An 18876-nucleotide genomic window follows, 5' to 3' on the forward strand; every position below is an offset into this window, starting at 1 on the left:
CATATTTTTTGCTATGTTGAATTTGGGTGGTATAAATTCACAAGTCATTTACCTTGAAAACAAGCTTGAACCACTCCGTAGACGATTCTATCTGAAAAAATTGGCCCATGAACTAGTGCTTGGAGAGCTACGCAGGAGAAGTATGAAAACAATCGGTATCCCCTCTCGCCTTGAAGTTCAGCTCAAAAGATTCCGCCCAGAAGATGATAGTGAAAATTCACCACCTGCACCACCTCCCAAAAGAAGGAGATGCACCACCTGCACCACGGAAAGCGGAATCAGAAGGCTTTCTAATTATGAATGTCACAAATGTCATAATGCAATCTGCCTGACACATGCAAAAATGATGTGTAATTCTTGCTCTTTGCTCTGCAAGTGTAATTTTTCTGGGGAAACTTCAGGATCTAATTTTGATTGAATATGTGTTTAATAGTACTTAAGGTACCTTAAAATTAAGTTTGTTTCCATAAATTTTCTTTGTAGAGTTTTTTGACAGAGTCGAACTGGGGACTATTTGGCGGGAGTTTTGAAATGTTTGTATTTCAGAGTTATTAGTTTTATGTTAAGTAAATGTTTTTTTTTGCACCTGATTATGTGTAGTCTCTTTTATTACATCCCTATGAAGGTCACTGATCACTTTTAGAGCACTGAAATTGCAAACATTAGATATTATAGGTATTTTTCTAGCCTGCGCCTGACAGTCACATTGTATGTGAACTCGTTAGAACTGATATTGTATGTGACGGAGGGTTAAAAGTTCATTTTTATTCTCATTAAAGTACACTCTGCACCACATCTTGACTGAAAAAAAAACAGAAATGTAGAAATTTTTGCAAATTTATTAAAACAGAAAAACTGAAATATCACATGGTCATAACTATTCAGACCCTTTGCTCAGTATTGAGTAGAGTAGTAGCCTTTTGAGCTAGTACAGCCATGAGTCTTTTTGGGAATGAGGCAGCAAGTTTTTCACACCTGGATTTCGGGATCCTCTGCCATTCTTTCCTGCAGATCCACTCCAGTTCAGTCAGGTTGGATGGTGAACATTGGTGGACAGCCATTTTCAGGTCTCTCTAGAGATGCTCAATTGGGTTTAGGTCAGGGCTCTGGCTGGGCCAGTCAAGAATGGTCACAGAGTTGTTCTGAAGCCACTCCTTTGTTATTTTAGCTGTGTGCTTAGGGTCATTGTCTTGTTGAAAGGTGAACCTTCGGCCAAGTCTGAGGTCCAGAGCACTCTGGAAGAGGTTTTCATACAGGATATCTCTGTACTTGGCCGCATTCATGTTTCCTTCAATTGGTCGTCTTATCCCTGCAGCAGAAAAACACCCCCATAGCATGATGCTGCCACCACCATGTTTTACTGTTGGATTGTATTGGGCAGGTGATGAGCAGTGCCTGGTTTTCTCCACACATGACGCTTAGAATTATCACCAAAAAGTTCTATCTTCGTCTCATCAGATCAGAGAATCTTATTTCTCATAGTCTGGCAGTCCTTCATGTGTTTTTCTGCAAACTCTATGCGGGCTTTCATATGTCTTGCACTGAGGAGAGACTTCCGTCAGGCCACTCTGCCATAAAGGCCTGACTAGTGGAAGGCTGCAGTGATAGTTGACTTTGTGGAACTTTCTCCCATCTCCCTACTGCATTGCTGGAGCTTAGCCACAGTGATCTTGGGGTTCTTCTTTACCTCTCTCAACAAGGTTTGTCTCCCACGATTGCTCAGTTTGGCTGGACGGCCAGGTCTAGGAAGACTTCTGGTGGTCCCAAACTTCTTCCATTTAAGGATTATGAAGGCCACTGTGCTCTTAGGAACCTTGAGTAATGCAGAATTTCTTTTGTAACCTTGGCCAGATCTGTGCCTTTCCACAATTCTGTCTCTGAGCTCCTTGGGCTATTCCTTTGAGCTCATGATTCTCATTTGGTCTGACATGCACTGTGAGCTGTGAGGTCTTATAACAAAGACAGGTGTGTGCCTTTCCAAATCAAGTCCTATCAGTTTAATTAAACACAGCTGGACTCCAATGAAAGAGTAGAACCATCTCAATGAGGATCACAAGGATATGGACAGTATGTGACTTAAATATAAGTGAGCAAAGGGTCTGAATACTTAAGACCATGTGATATTTCAGTTTTTATTTTTTAATAAATTTGTAAAAATTTCTACATTTCTGTTTTTTTTTCAGTCAAGATGGGGTGCAGAGTGTACTTTAACCCCTTTACCCCGCATGGTGGTTTGCACGTTAATGACCAGGCCAATTTTTACAATTCTGACCACTGTAATTTTATGAGGCAATTACTCTGGAATGCTTCAACAGATCCCGCTGATTCTGAGATTGTTTTTCATGACATATTGTACTTCATGATAGTTGTAAAATTTCTTCGATATCACTTGTGCTTATTTGTGAAAAAAATGGAAATTTGGCGAAAATTTAGAAAATTTTGCAATTTTCAAAATTTTTATTTTTATGCCCTTAAATCAGAGAGATATGTCACGCAAAATAGTTAATTTTTTTTTAGTAGGGCGTGATAAGGGTTAAAAGTTGACCAGCGATTTCTCATTTTTACAACAAAATTTACAAAACCATTTTTTAGGGACCGCATCACATTTGACGTGACTTTGATGGCCCGTTATGACAGAAAATACCCAAAAGTGACATCATTCTAAAAACTGCACCCTTCAAGGTGCTCAAAATCACATTCAAGAAGTTTATTAACCCCTTAGGTGCTTCACAGGAATTTTTGGAATGTGGGAGAAAAAAATGAACATTTAACTTTTTTCACAAAAATGTTACTTTAGACCCAAATTTTTTTTATTTTCGCAGGGGTAACAGGACAAAATGGACCCGAAAATTTGTTGTGAAATTTCCCCTGAGGACGCAGATACCCCATATGTGAGGAAAAAACATTGTTTGGATGCACGGCAGGGCTCGGAATGGAAGGAGCACCATTTGACTTTTTGAATGTAAAATTTGCATGAATAATTAGCGGACAACATGTAGCATTTGGAGAGCCCCTGATGTGCCTAAACAGTGGAAACCCCCCACAAGTGACCCCATTTTGGAAACTAGACCCATTAGGGAACTTATCTAGATTTGTAGTGAGCACCTTGAGCTCCCAGGTGCTTCACAGAAGTTTATAACATTGAGCAGTAAAAATAAAATTTTCACATTTTTTCAACAAAAATGTTTTTCAGCCCCCAATTTTGCATTTTCACAAGGGTAACAGGAGAAATTGCACCATGTAATTTGTTGTGCAATTTCTTCTGAGTAAGCCGATACCCCATATGGGGGGAAAACCACTGTTTGGGTGCACGGCAGGGTTCGGAAGGAAAGGAGCTGTAACATACCTGGTGGCGTCCTTGCATGGTGGTCCATCTCCCACTGTGCAAGAGCGCGCACTTGATCTCCAGTCCAGAATGTCTCTCTGGCTTCCCTCCATGATGTCTGTTTGTGTCTGCTTCTGCTGCTTAAGGGCGGCGCCCGATCACTTCCTGCTTTTTGTACCTGCTGTGGGTCACACCCCTTGTGCGTCCTCAGCCTATTGCTGTCTGTCACCTGGTATATAGCTCAGCTGCTCCCATCTATCCCTGCCTGAGCATAGTGTTTCTTTCAGTGTGTGCTTGCACTCTGAAGGTGCCAGGTCCCGTTCTTTGTCTCCTGCTTTGCGGTATCTGTTCCCGTGTCTGAACTGAGTCCTGTCTGTCTCCTGCCTTGCGGTTTCAGTTCCCGTGTCTGAACTGAGTCCTGTCTATGTCTCCTGCCTTGCGGTATCAGTTCCCGTGTCTGAACTGAGCCCTGTCTGTGTTCTCTTGTCTGCCTATCCTGGAGGCTGTATTTCCAGGCCTGTCTGAACACGCTCCTAGCCTGTTCCTCCCGCCTTCTAGGGGCCGATTATCTAGACCCGCTCCGGTATCTTGTCTGTCCTGTCTGAACACGCTCCTAGCCTGTTCCTCCTGCCTTCTAGGGGCCGATTACCCAGACCCGCTCCTGTATCTTGTCTGTCCTGTCTGAACACGCTCCTTGCCTGTTCATCCTGCCTCTCTGGGGGCCGTATTCCCAGACCCGCTCCTGTATTCTGCTGCAGTGTCGGTCTCCTCCATACACTCAGTTCCAGTCTGAACTCTCTCCTATCCTTTACCTGTTTTGCCTCTATGTCCGTTCCCTTCCTTTTTCTGCAGAGTCTGAACTCGTACCTAACTCCTGCTTGTTGTCTCTGTACTCCCGTTTGTGAGTTTGTGGTCCACTCGCTACTTCACTGCAAGTACCCTGTGGGTATCTGGCTCTGCCTTGCCCTTCCTGTCTGTTCCGTGTGAACAGAGCCCTGTCCCCCCTGCTCAGCCTTGCCTGCTCTGACTCCTTTGCTCACCGCTCCGGCGGTTCTAGCCTGCTCTGACTCCTCTGCTCACCGCTCCGGCGGTTCTAGCCTGCTCTGACTCCTTTGCTTACCGCTCCGGCGGTTCTAGCCTGCTCTGACTCCTTTGCTCGCTGCTCCGGCAGCCTTGCTCCGCTCTGACCCTTTTGCTCACTGCTTCGGCAGTCTTGCTCCGCTCTTATCCTTTTGCTCACTGCTCCGGCAGTCTTGCTCCACTCTTGCTCACCGCTCCAGGCGGTCTCGTCTTGCTCCACTCTTGCTCACTGCTCCGGCAGTCTCGCTCAGCTCTGACCCTTTGCTCACCGCTCCTGGCGGCCTTGTCCTGCTCTACTCTTGCTCACCACTCCAGGCGGCTTTGTCCTGCCCTGTTCTCGCTCACCTCTCTGGGCGGCCTCACTCTGCTGTGTTTGTCCGCCACATCTGTGGTTCTGTTCCTGAGTCCCAGTGTGTACTGGGTCCTATCCCGCCAGTGTCCCTACCTGCTAGTGCCTCCCTGTCTGCACTCTAGCTGTGCTTGCCTGTACCCCTCTGCCTGTATTGTTCCTGAGTCCCAGTGTGTACTGGGTCCTATCCCGCCTGTGTTCCTACCTGCTAGTGCCTCCCTGTCTGCACTCTAGCTGTGCTTGCCTGTACCCCCCTGCCTGCATACCCGCCTGCCTGCATACCAGTCGTGCCTGCCTATACCCACCAGTCTGTGTGCCAGCCTACCAGTCTGTTCCTGTATTCCCCTGTGTGGGTCAACAGCCGTGTCCGGGGTCTGTCCTGGAGTAGCACCTGGTCCCTCTGCTCGGTTCCTCCTTGGTGCACTGGCGTCGTGTGCCGTCGTGCCACCTTGGTCGGATCGGGCAGATACTTAGTTACGCCCCTCCAGGCACTCTCCGGTTCATGGCACAGTGGAATCACTACATAAACACGCACACGCCAGTCAGTCCGGGCGTGTGCATAACAGCATGCTCAGGCCATGGTTCCCGTTGAGCCCCACGGCCTTCGCTCTCTGAGAAGTTTTCCAGCGAATACATGCATTAAAATAAATAAATAAATTTTTTTTTTCCTTAGCTGAGTTCCAGGCGAATTACGCACCGTCCAGATGGATCTATCAGCTCTCGTTCCTGCGGATCCGCCACGTTACTATGGGGATCCAAGACAGTGTCGTGCATTTGTGGAGCAATGCATGCTACACTTTAAGGCCTACCCTCTCTATTTTCCTTCAGATTGGGCTAAAGTGGCCTTTATGATTGACTACCTAGCGGGTGATGCCTTGAAATGGGTCACCCCCCTATGGGAAGCATGGGATCCTGTCGTCCTTGACCTGCAGGCCTTCCTGGTGGCCTTTCGTATGGTCTTCGAGGACCCTAACCCTGAAGCCCCTGCTGAAGCTTCACTTCCCAATATCCCGGAGCAGCCCCGACGGGTAATGTGCGTGGGTAGCGCAATAGTCCTCCAGCCCAATGAGACTACTGCCCACCCAGAATCCTCACAGGGTGACTACGCTTTCCGGAATACTTCTCCCAACCTCAAGAGGCAGTCCAGACGTGCTAGACGTAGAGGCAAGCCGTCACGCCAGGGTCTGTCCTCCCTGAGACCTCCTGACCCCAACCTTGAAGTCCCTACTGAAGCTTCATCTCCCTGTATCCTGGAGAAGCCCCAACGGGTAATGTGTGTGGGTAGTGCACCAGTTCTCCTGCCCGAAGAGACTTCTGCTCATCCAGACTCCACACAGGAGAACTTCCTGCACCCGGCATCAGATGCTTCACCCACTTTTACCGGTGTACATGTCCAAGGATGCTCCAAAGCTGTGGTTACCTCAGAGTCTGTGCACCTCTGCTGCCTGGTGGAGGACCCCCTGTTGCCTCCTGAATCCTCCGGGATACCACTCGATGACAAATGGAGAGAGACTTCTCTACACCCGGTACTCAATACTTTGTCCGCTTCGTCCTGTGAGCCTGACAAAGGGTACCCCAAAGTGGTAGTTACCCCCGAGTCTCTACACCCCTCCGACCAGGCGGAGGACCTCCAGTTGTCTCCTGAACCCTTCGGGGTGCTACCTGATAGCGAAAGGACAGAGACTCTCCTATTCTATGTACCTGATACCTCGCTCGCTTCATCCAGTGAGTCCAACCTAGTGTACTCCGAAGCAGAGGTTACTCCCGAGTCTCTACACCCCTCCGACCAGGCGGAGGACCTCCAGTTGTCTCCAGAACCCTTCTGGGTGCCACCTGGTGGTGAATGGACAGAGACTTTCCTATATCCTGGATCTGATACCTCGCTTGCTTCGTCCAGTGAGTCCAACCTAGTGTACTCCGAAGCAGAGGTTACTCCCGAGTCTCTACACCCCTCCGACCAGGCGGAGGACCTCCAGTTGTCTCCAGAACCCTTCTGGGTGCCACCTGGTGGTGAATGGACAGAGACTTTCCTATATCCTGGATCTGATACCTCGCTTGCTTCGTCCAGTGAGTCCGACCTAGTGTACTCTGAAGCAGAGGTTACCCGTGAGTCTCTACACCCCGCTGACCAGGCGGAGGACCGCCAGTTGTCTCCAGAACCCTTCGGGGTGCCACCTGGTGGTGAATGGACAGAGACTTTCCTATACTCGGTACCCGATACCTCGCCTGCTTCATCCAGTGAGTTCGACCTAGTGTACTCTGAAGCAGATGTTTTCTCTGAGCCTCTGCACTCTTCTGACCCGGCGGGGGACCTCCAGTTGTTTCCTGAATCCTCCGGGGTACCACCAGATAACAAAGAGACAGTGACTTTTCCTCATTATGTACCTGATAACCCGTCTATTTCTTCCTGTGAGCTTGACAAGATGTACCTCGAAGCAGAGATTACCCTCAAGTCTCTGTCCCCCTCCAACCCGGTGAAGGACTTCCAGTTGTCTCCTGTACCCTCTGGGGTGCCACCTGAAAATATGTGGAGAGAGACTTCCTTGTGTGCTGTTCCTGGTACTCCACCCGTTTCGTCTGTTGCTGAGGATGGCTGGATAGGAGGTAGCATCCTAGCTAACCAGATGAGATCAGTTTTTCCTGTGGACAGTGGAAGTGATCTCCTTGAAGTGAACGACTGGTCCTCGAATTCCCTGCGGAAGATTCTGGCAGGCCTGAAGAAGAGGGGGCGTAAGGGGGGGGTACTGTAACATACCTGGCGGCGTCCTTGCATGGTGGTCCATCTCCCACTGTGCAAGAGCGCGCACTTGATCTCCAGTCCAGAATGTCTCTCTGGCTTCCCTCCATGCTGTCTGTTTGTGTCTGCTTCTGCTGCTTAAGGGCGGCGCCCGATCACTTCCTGCTTTTTGTACCTGCTGTGGGTCACACCCCTTGTGCGTCCTCAGCCTATTGCTGTCTGTCACCTGGTATATAGCTCAGCTGCTCCCATCTATCCCTGCCTGAGCATAGTGTTTCTTTCAGTGTGTGCTTGCACTCTGAAGGTGCCAGGTCCCGTTCTTTGTCTCCTGCTTTGCGGTATCTGTTCCCGTGTCTGAACTGAGTCCTGTCTGTCTCCTGCCTTGCGGTTTCAGTTCCCGTGTCTGAACTGAGTCCTGTCTATGTCTCCTGCCTTGCGGTATCAGTTCCCGTGTCTGAACTGAGTCCTGTCTGTGTTCTCTTGTCTGCCTATCCTGGAGGCTGTATTTCCAGGCCTGTCTGAACACGCTCCTAGCCTGTTCCTCCCGCCTTCTAGGGGCCGATTATCTAGACCCGCTCCGGTATCTTGTCTGTCCTGTCTGAACACGCTCCTAGCTGTAATGCACACGCCCGGGCTGAGCGGCGTGTGCGTGTGATTCCACTGGACCGTGCCGGAGAGTGAATGCCTGGAGGGGCGTAACTAGGTATTCACCCGATCCGACCAGGGTCGCACGACGGCATACGACGCCAGTGCACCAAGGAGGAACCGAGCAGAGGGACCAGGTGCTACTCCAGGACAGACCCCGGACACGGCTGTTGACCCACACAGGGGAATACAGGAACAGACTGGTTAGGCTGGCGCACAGACTGTTGGGTATAGGCAGGCACGACTGGTATGCAGGCAGGCGGGTATGCAGGCAGGGGGGTACAGGCAAGCACAGCTAGAGTGCAGACAGGGAGGCACTAGCAGGTAGGAACACAGGCGGGATAGGACCCAGTACACACTGGGACTCAGGAACAATACAGGCAGAGGGGTACAGGCGAGCACAGCTAGAGTACAGAAAGGAAGGCACTAGCAGGTAGGGACACTGGCGGGATAGGACCCAGTACACACTGGGACTCAGGAACAGAACCACACATGTGGCGGACAAACACAGCAGAGTGAGGCCGCCCAGAGAGGTGAGCGAGAACAGGGCAGGACAAGGCCGCCTGGAGCGGTGAGCAAGAGTAGAGCAGGACAAGGCCGCCAGGAGCGGTGAGCAAAGGGTCAGAGCTGAGCGAGACTGCCGGAGCAGTGAGCAAGAGTAAAGCAGGACGAGACCGCCTGGAGCGGTGAGCAAGAGTGGAGCAAGACTGCCGGAGCAGTGAGCAAAAGGATAAGAGCGGAGCGAGACTGCCGGAGCAGTGAGCAAAAGGGTCAGAGCGGAGCAAGGCTGCCGGAGCAGCGAGCAAAAGGGTCAGAGCAGGCCAGAACCGCCGGAGCGATAAGCAAAGGAGTCAGAGCAGGCTAGAACCGCCGGAGCGGTGAGCAAAGGAGTCAGAGCAGGCTAGAACCGCCGGAGCGGTGAGCAAAGGAGTCAGAGCAGGCTAGAACCGCCGGAGCGGTGAGCAAAGGAGTCAGAGCAGGCTAGAACCGCCGGAGCGGTGAGCAAAGGAGTCAGAGCAGGCTAGAACCGCCGGAGCGGTGAGCAAAGGAGTCAGAGCAGGCTAGAACCGCCGGAGCGGTGAGCAAAGGAGTCAGAGCAGGCTAGAACCGCCGGAGCGGTGAGCAAAGGAGTCAGAGCAGGCTAGAACCGCCGGAGCGGTGAGCAAAGGAGTCAGAGCAGGCTAGAACCGCCGGAGCGGTGAGCAAACGAGTCAGAGCAGGCTAGAACCGCCGGAGCGGTGAGCAAAGGAGTCAGAGCAGGCTAGAACCGCCGGAGCGGTGAGCAAAGGAGTCAGAGCAGGCTAGAACCGCCGGAGCGGTGAGCAAAGGAGTCAGAGCAGGCTAGAACCGCCGGAGCGGTGAGCAAAGGAGTCAGAGCAGGCTAGAACCGCCGGAGCGGTGAGCAAAGGAGTCAGAGCAGGCTAGAACCGCCGGAGCGGTGAGCAAAGGAGTCAGAGCAGGCTAGAACCGCCGGAGCGGTGAGCAAAGGAGTCAGAGCAGGCTAGAACCGCCGGAGCGGTGAGCAAAGGAGTCAGAGCAGGCTAGAACCGCCGGAGCGGTGAGCAAAGGAGTCAGAGCAGGCTAGAACCGCCGGAGCGGTGAGCAAAGGAGTCAGAGCAGGCTAGAACCGCCGGAGCGGTGAGCAAAGGAGTCAGAGCAGGCTAGAACCGCCGGAGCGGTGAGCAAAGGAGTCAGAGCAGGCTAGAACCGCCGGAGCGGTAAGCAAGGCAGAGAAGGGGGGACTGGGCTCTGTTCACACGGAACAGACAGGAAGAGAAAGGCAGAGCCAGATACCCACAGGGTACTTGCAGTGAAGTAACGAGTGGACCACAAACTCACAAATGGGAGTACAGAGACAACAAGCAGGAGTTAGGTACAAGTTCAGACTCTGCAGAAAAAGGAAAGGAACGGACATAGAGGCAAAACAGGTAAAGGATAGGAGAGTTCAGACTGGAACTGAGTGTACGGAGGAGACCGACACTGCAGCGGGATACAGGAGCGGGTCTGGGAATATGGCCCCCAGAGAGGCAGGACGAACAGGCAAGGAGCGTGTTCAGACAGGACAGACAAGATACAGGAACAGGTCTAGGTAATCGGCCCCTAGAAGGCGGGAGGAACAGGCTAGGAGCGTGTTCAGACAGGACAGACAAGATACAGGAACAGGTCTAGGTAATCGGCCCCTAGAAGGCGGGAGGAACAGGCTAGGAGCGTGTTCAGACAGGACAGACAAGATACAGGAGCAGGACCTGGCACCTTCAGCGTGCAAGCACACACTGAAAGAAACACTATGCTCAGGCAGGGATAGATGGGAGCAGCTGAGCTATATACCAGGTGACAGACAGCAATAGGCTGAGGACGCACAAGGGGTGTGACCCACAGCAGGTACAAAAAGCAGGAAGTGATCGGGCGCCGCCCTTAAGCAGCAGAAACAGACACAAACAGACAGCATGGAGGGAAGCCAGAGAGACATTCTGGACAGGAGATCAAGTGCGCGCTCTTGCACAGTGGGAGATGGACCACTATGCAAGGACGCCGCCAGGTATGTTACAGTACCCCCCCCTTACGCCCCCTCTTCTTCAGGCCTGCCAGAATCTTCCGCAGGGAATTCGAGGGCCAATTCTTCACTTCGAAGAGATCACTTCCACTGTCCACCGGAAAAACTGGTCTCCTCTGGGTAGCTAGGATGCTACCTCCTATCCAGCCATCCTCAGCAACAGACGAAACGGGTGGAGTACCAGGAACAGCACACAAGGAAGTCTCTCTCCACATATTTTCAGTTGGCACCCCAGAGGGTACAGGAGACAACTGGAAGTCCTCCACCGGGTTGGAGGGGGACAGAGACTTGGGGGTAATCTCTGCTTCGAGGTACATCTTGTCAAACTCACAGGAAGAAATAGATGGGTTATCAGGTACATAATGAGGAAAAGTCACTGTCTCTTTGTTATCTGGTGGTACCCCGGAGGATTCAGGAAACAACTGGAGGTCCTCCGCCGGGTCAGAAGAGTGCAGAGGCTCAGAGAAAACATCTGCTTCATAGTACACTAGGTCGGACTCACTGGACAAAGCAGGCGAGGTATCAGGTACGAGTAAAGGAAAGTCTCTGTCCATTCACCACCAGGTGGCACCCCGAAGGGTTCTGGAGACAACTGGCGGTCCTCCGCCTGGTCAGAGGGGTGTAGAGACTCACGGGTAACCTCTGCTTCAGAGTACACTAGGTCGGACTCACTTGACGAAGCAAGCGAGGTATCAGATCCAGGATATAGGAAAGTCTCTGTCCATTCACCACCAGGTGGCACCCCGAAGGATTCTGGAGACAACTGGAGGTCCTCCGCCTGGTCAGAGGGGTGTAGAGACTCATGGGTAACCTCTGCTTCAGAGTACACTAGGTTGGACTCAGTGGACGAAGCGAGCGAGATATCAGGTACAGAGTATAGGAGAGTCTCTGTCCTTTCACCACCAGGTGGCAGCCCGAAGGGTTCTGGAGACAACTGGCGGTCCTCTGCCTGGTCAGAGGGGTGTAGAGACTCACGGGTAACCTCTGCTTCAGAGTACACTAGGATGGACTCAGTGGACGAAGCGAGCGAGGTATCAGGTACAGACTATAGGAGAGTCTCTGTCCTTTCGCTTCCAGGTAGCACCCCGAAGGGTTCTGGAGACAACTGGAGGTCCCCCGCCTGGTCGGAGGGGTGTAGAGACTCGGGAGTAACCTCTGCTTCGGAGTACCCATTGTCAGGCTCACAGGACGAAGCGGACAAAGTATCGAGTACCGGGTGTAGAGAAGTCTCTCTCCATTTGTCATCGAGTGGTATCCCGGAGGATTCAGGAGGCAACAGGGGGTCCTCCGCCAGGTAGTAGAGGTGCACAGACTCTGAGGTAACCACAGCTTTGCAGCATCCTTGGACATGCACACCGGTTAAAGTGGGTGAAGCATCTGATGCCGGGTGCAGGAAGTTCCCCTGTGTGGAGTCTGGATGGGCAGAAGTCTCATCGGGCAGGAGAACTGGTGCATTACCCACGCACATTACCCGTTGGGGCTTCTCCGGGATACAGGGAGATGAAGCTTCAGTAGGGACTTCAAGGTTGGGGTCAGGAGGTCTCAGGGAGGACAGACCCTGGCGTGACGGCTTGCCTCTACGCCTAGCACGTCTGGACTGCCTCTTGAGGTTGGGAGAAGTATTCCGGAAAGCGTAGTCACCCTGAGAGGATTCTGGGTGGGCAGTAGTCTCATTAGGCTGGAGGACTATTGCGCTACCCACACACATTACCCATTGGGGCTGCTCCGGGATATTGGGAAGTGAAGCTTCAGCAGGAGCCTCCGGGTTAGGATCATCGAAGACCATTAGAAAGGCCACCAGGAAGGCCATTAGGTCCAGGAGGATCGGATCCTGTGTTTCATATAGGGGGTTGATCCATTCCAAGGCATCACCCGCCAGGTAAGACATAATGAATGCCACCTTAACCCGATCGGTGGGAAAACATAGAGGGTAGAACTTGAAGTGTAGCAAGCATTGCTCCACAAATGCACGACTTTGTCTTGGATCCCCATAATAACGTAGCGGATCCGCAGGAACGAGAGCAGATAGATCCATCTGGACGGGTGCGTAATTCGCCTGAAACTCAGCTAAAGAGAAAAAAAAAATTATTTATTTATTTTAATGCATGTATTCGCTGGAAAACTTCTCAGAGAGCGAAGGCCGTGGGGCTCAACGGGAACCATGGCCTGAGCATGCTGTAATGCACACGCCCGGGCTGAGCGGCGTGTGCGTGTGATTCCACTGGACCGTGCCGGAGAGTGAATGCCTGGAGGGGCGTAACTAGGTATTCACCCGATCCGACCAGGGTCGCACGACGGCATACGACGCCAGTGCACCAAGGAGGAACCGAGCAGAGGGACCAGGTGCTACTCCAGGACAGACCCCGGACACGGCTGTTGACCCACACAGGGGAATACAGGAACAGACTGGTTAGGCTGGCGCACAGACTGGTGGGTATAGGCAGGCACGACTGGTATGCAGGCAGGCGGGTATGCAGGCAGGGGGGTACAGGCAAGCACAGCTAGAGTGCAGACAGGGAGGCACTAGCAGGTAGGAACACAGGCGGGATAGGACCCAGTACACACTGGGACTCAGGAACAATACAGGCAGAGGGGTACAGGCGAGCACAGCTAGAGTACAGAAAGGAAGGCACTAGCAGGTAGGGACACTGGCGGGATAGGACCCAGTACACACTGGGACTCAGGAACAGAACCACAGATGTGGCGGACAAACACAGCAGAGTGAGGCCGCCCAGAGAGGTGAGCGAGAACAGGGCAGGACAAGGCCGCCTGGAGCGGTGAGCAAGAGTAGAGCAGGACAAGGCCGCCAGGAGCGGTGAGCAAAGGGTCAGAGCTGAGCGAGACTGCCGGAGCAGTGAGCAAGAGTAAAGCAGGACGAGACCGCCTGGAGCGGTGAGCAAGAGTGGAGCAAGACTGCCGGAGCAGTGAGCAAAAGGATAAGAGCGGAGCGAGACTGCCGGAGCAGTGAGCAAAAGGGTCAGAGCGGAGCAAGGCTGCCGGAGCAGCGAGCAAAAGGGTCAGAGCAGGCCAGAACCGCCGGAGCGATAAGCAAAGGAGTCAGAGCAGGCTAGAACCGCCGGAGCGGTGAGCAAAGGAGTCAGAGCAGGCTAGAACCGCCGGAGCGGTGAGCAAAGGAGTCAGAGCAGGCTAGAACCGCCGGAGCGGTAAGCAAGGCAGAGAAGGGGGGACTGGGCTATGTTCACACGGAACAGACAGGAAGAGAAAGGCAGAGCCAGATACCCACAGAGTACTTGCAGTGAAGTAACGAGTGGACCACAAACTCACAAATGGGAGTACAGAGACAACAAGCAGGAGTTAGGTACAAGTTCAGTCTCTGCAGAAAAAGGAAAGGAACGGACATAGAGGCAAAACAGGTAAAGGATAGGAGAGTTCAGACTGGAACTGAGTGTACGGAGGAGACCGACACTGCAGCGGGATACAGGAGCGGGTCTGGGAATACGGCCCCCAGAGAGGCAGGACGAACAGGCAAGGAGCGTGTTCAGACAGGACAGACAAGATACAGGAACAGGTCTAGGTAATCGGCCCCTAGAAGGCGGGAGGAACAGGCTAGGAGCGTGTTCAGACAGGACAGACAAGATACAGGAACAGGTCTAGGTAATCGGCCCCTAGAAGGCGGGAGGAACAGGCTAGGAGCGTGTTCAGACAGGACAGACAAGATACAGGAGCAGGACCTGGCACCTTCAGCGTGCAAGCACACACTGAAAGAAACACTATGCTCAGGCAGGGATAGATTGGAGCAGCTGAGCTATATACCAGGTGACAGACAGCAATAGGCTGAGGACGCACAAGGGGTGTGACCCACAGCAGGTACAAAAAGCAGGAAGTGATCGGGCGCCGCCCTTAAGCAGCAGAAACAGACACAAACAGACAGCATGGAGGGAAGCCAGAGAGACATTCTGGACAGGAGATCAAGTGCGCGCTCTTGCACAGTGGGAGATGGACCACTATGCAAGGACGCCACCAGGTATGTTACACTAGCCTGTTCCTCCTGCCTTCTAGGGGCCGATTACCTAGACTCGCTCCTGTATCTTGTCTGTCCTGTCTGAACACGCTCCTTGCCTGTTCATCCTGCCTCTCTGGGGGCCGTATTCCCAGACCCGCTCCTGTATTCTGCTGCAGTGTCGGTCTCCTCCATACACTCAGTTCCAGTCTGAACTCTCTCCTATCCTTTACCTGTTTTGCCTCTATGTCCGTTCCCTTCCTTTTTCTGCAGAGTCTGAACTCGTACCTAACTCCTGCTTGTTGTCTCTGTACTCCCGTTTGTGAGTTTGTGGTCCACTCGCTACTTCACTGCAAGTACCCTGTGGGTATCTGGCTCTGCCTTTCCCTTCCTGTCTGTTCCGTGTGAACAGAGCCCTGTCCCCCCTGCTCAGCCTTGCCTGCTCTGACTCCTTTGCTCACCGCTCCGGCGGTTCTAGCCTGCTCTGACTCCTTTGCTCACCGCTCCGGCGGTTCTAGCCTGCTCTGACTCCTTTGCTTACCGCTCCGGCGGTTCTAGCCTGCTCTGACTCCTTTGCTCGCTGCTCCGGCAGCCTTGCTCCGCTCTGACCCTTTTGCTCACTGCTCCGGCAGTCTTGTTCCGCTCTTATCCTTTTGCTCACTGCTCCGGCAGTCTTGCTCCACTCTTGCTCACCGCTCCAGGCGGTCTCGTCTTGCTCCACTCTTGCTCACTGCTCCGGCAGTCTCGCTCAGCTCTGACCCTTTGCTCACCGCTCCTGGCGGCCTTGTCCTGCTCTACTCTTGCTCACCGCTCCAGGCGGCTTTGTCCTGCCCTGTTCTCGCTCACCTCTCTGGGCGGCCTCACTCTGCTGTGTTTGTCCGCCACATCTGTGGTTCTGTTCCTGAGTCCCAGTGTGTACTGGGTCCTATCCCGCCAGTGTCCCTACCTGCTAGTGCCTCCCTGTCTGCACTCTAGCTGTGCTTGCCTGTACCCCTCTGTCTGTATTGTTCCTGAGTCCCAATGTGTACTGGGTCCTATCCCGCCTGTGTTCCTACCTGCTAGTGCCTCCCTGTCTGCACTCTAGCTGTGCTTGCCTGTACCCCCCTGCCTGCATACCCGCCTGCCTGCATACCAGTCGTGCCTGCCTATACCCACCAGTCTGTGTGCCAGCCTACCAGTCTGTTCCTGTATTCCTCTGTGTGGGTCAACAGCCGTGTCCGGGGTCTGTCCTGGAGTAGCACCTGGTCCCTCTGCTCGGTTCCTCCTTGGTGCACTGGCGTCGTATGCCGTCGTGCCACCTTGGTCGGATCGGGCAGATACTTAGTTACGCCCCTCCAGGCACTCTCCGGTTCATGGCACAGTGGAATAACTACATAAACACGCACACGCCAGTCAGTCCGGGCGTGTGCATAACAGGAGCGTCATTTGACTTTTTGAACATAAAATTTGCTTGAATAATTAGCGGACACCATGTTGCGTTTATGGAGCCCCTGATGTGCCTAAACAGTAGAAACCACCCACAAGTGACCCCATTTTGGAAACTTGACCCCTTAGGGAACTTATCTAGATGTATGGTGAGCACACTAAACCTCCAGGTGCTTCACAGAAGTTTATAACATTGAACCGTAAAAATAAAATTTTCACATTTTTTCACCAAAAATGTTTTTCAGCCCCCAATTTTGCATTTTCATAAGGGTAACAGGAGAAATTTTACCAAGCAATTTATTGTGCAATTTCTCCTGAGCAAGCCGATACCCCATATGTGGGGGAAAACCACTATTTGGGTGCACGGCAGGGTTCGGAAGGAAAGGAGCACCATTTGACTTTTTGAATGTAAAATTTGCGTTTGGGGAGTCCCTGATGTGCCTAAATAGTGGAAACCACCACCCCCTCCCCCCAGTGACTGCATTTTGGAACCTACACCCCTCCAGGATCTTATCAAGGGGTATATTGAACATTTTGAACCCAGAGGTACGACACAGAATTTGATAACATTAGGTCATCATATTGAATAAGTTGTCATTAGTATTGAGTGCAAGTGCTCGCTATTTGAATTTTCATTCGGTAGTCGGGTATGCACCAAGTATCGCGGGTGCTCAAGTGACATGCTCGAGTCCCTGCCTCTCATGTTTCACGGTTATTAGACACCCAAAAAAAACATGCGGGGATCGCTCGTGCATGGCAGGCAATCCCCGTGAGGTTTTTTGGCTGGATAACAGCTGCAAAACATTTGGGGCGGAGACTCGAGCATGTCACTCGAGCACCCGCTAAACTCAGTGCATACCCGAGCACCCCATGCAAACTCAAGTAGCGAGCACTTGCGCTCAACATTAGTCACCATTTTGTCGTCATTTTTTTCTTTACTTCTGAAAAAATCCCAACCCCAACCCTAACCTTAGCCCAACCCTTGCCCAACTCTAACCCTAGCCTAACCCTAACCTAACCCTAACCTTAGCCTAACCCTAGCCCAACCCTAACCCTAGCCCAACCCTAACCCTAACCCTAGCCCAACCCTAACCCTAGCACAACCCTAACCCTAGCACAACCCTAACCCTAACCCTAGCACAAACCTAACCCTAGCACAACCCTAACCCTAGCACAACCCTAACCCTAAAGTTTATTTTTTACGCCGTTCCTTGTGCGGTATAAGTGATTAGACGTCTTTATTCTTTGGGTCGGTGCAATTACAGCGATGCCAGATTCATATAGGGTTTTATGATTGACAGCTGTCACACACTAAAAGACGCATTTTTTTGCATAGACTAGTTTTTGCGTCGCCATATTTTGAGAGCTATAATTTTTCCATATTTCGGCTGACAGAGTCATGTAAGGGCTTGTTTTTTGCGGGAGAGGTTGACGTTTTTATTGGTACCATTTTCGGGCACGTGACATTTATTGATCGCTTTCTATTCTGATTTTTAGAAGGAAGAATAAACAATTGCCATTCCACAGGTCACAGGACGAGGGTCTGTGTGTAAACCAGCTGCTGATGTAGGCCCAACGGACACATGGTGTCATCCGAACACACGTGCTGGACACAGACAGACGCAATCTACCATCCAGGATCCCAGGGAAAGATGGGTGAATCTCAACAATTAAGCTAATTATGGACAAATGGACAATGACTTTGTAACTAATTATTGTATGTACCTTCTGCAATAATTCTTTTTCATGGACAACCCGAGAATAAATAGATACTTTTTTTTATAAGAATAACTTAATATTGATACTTTGAGAAGTCCTCGACAGAGAAAAAATACAGAGAGAAGTATTTTTTTACACAAATTAAATACAAAATTTACTTTCAACTGAAAACAACACCTTGGACCACTGAGCAACAGTCCAGGTCTTTTTCTCCTTGGCCCAGGTAAGACACTTCTGGCGTTGTCTATTGGTCATGAGTGGTTTGACACAAGGAATGCGACACTTGTATCCCATGTCCTGGATACGTCTGTGTGTGGTGGCTCTTGAAGCAATGACTCCAGCAGCAGTCCACTCCTTGTGAATCTCTTCCAAATGTTTGAATGGCCTTTTCTTAATAATCCTTTCAAAGCTGCGGTTATCCCGGTTGCTTGTGCACCTTTTTCTACCACACTTTTTCCTTCCATTCAACTTTCCATTAATATGCTTGGATACAGCACTCTGTGAACAGCCAGCTTCTTTAACAATGACCTTTTGTGGCTTACCCTCCTTGTGGAGTGTGTCAATGACTGCCTTTTGGACATCTGTCAAGTCAGCAGTCTTCCCCATGATTGTGGAGCCTACTGAAACAGACTAAGAGACCTTTTTAAACACGTACGAAGCCTTTGCAGGTGTTTTTTGTTAATTATTCTACTTTACTGAGATAATGACTTTTGTGTTTTCATTGACTGTAAGCCATAATCATCAACATTAAAAGAAATAAACACTTGAAATAGAGCACTCTCTTTGTAATGACTCTATATAATATGTGAGTTTCACTTTTTAGATTGCAGAACTGAAATAAATGTAACTTTTTGATGATATTCTAATTTTATGAGAAGCACCTGTATCCATATAAATGTAGTGTTCTCCTGCTGGGATGGTGCCAGCCCCGATGCGTGTTTCGGCAAATGCCTTCATCTGGGGGTTGAATGCTAGACGAGGAACATAGGGGATGAAGTGCTTGTTACTTGTTTTAACAGTGCAGCTGGCTCTCTTTAAAGAGGTTATCCACTACTATAAAAATGCCCCAATGTATTTAAAC

This window comes from Phyllobates terribilis, unplaced genomic scaffold (assembly GCF_046119375.1).
Source record: "Phyllobates terribilis strain yellow unplaced genomic scaffold, ASM4611937v1 Scaffold_11__3_contigs__length_659146591, whole genome shotgun sequence".
Taxonomy (NCBI): Eukaryota; Metazoa; Chordata; class Amphibia; order Anura; family Dendrobatidae; genus Phyllobates; species Phyllobates terribilis.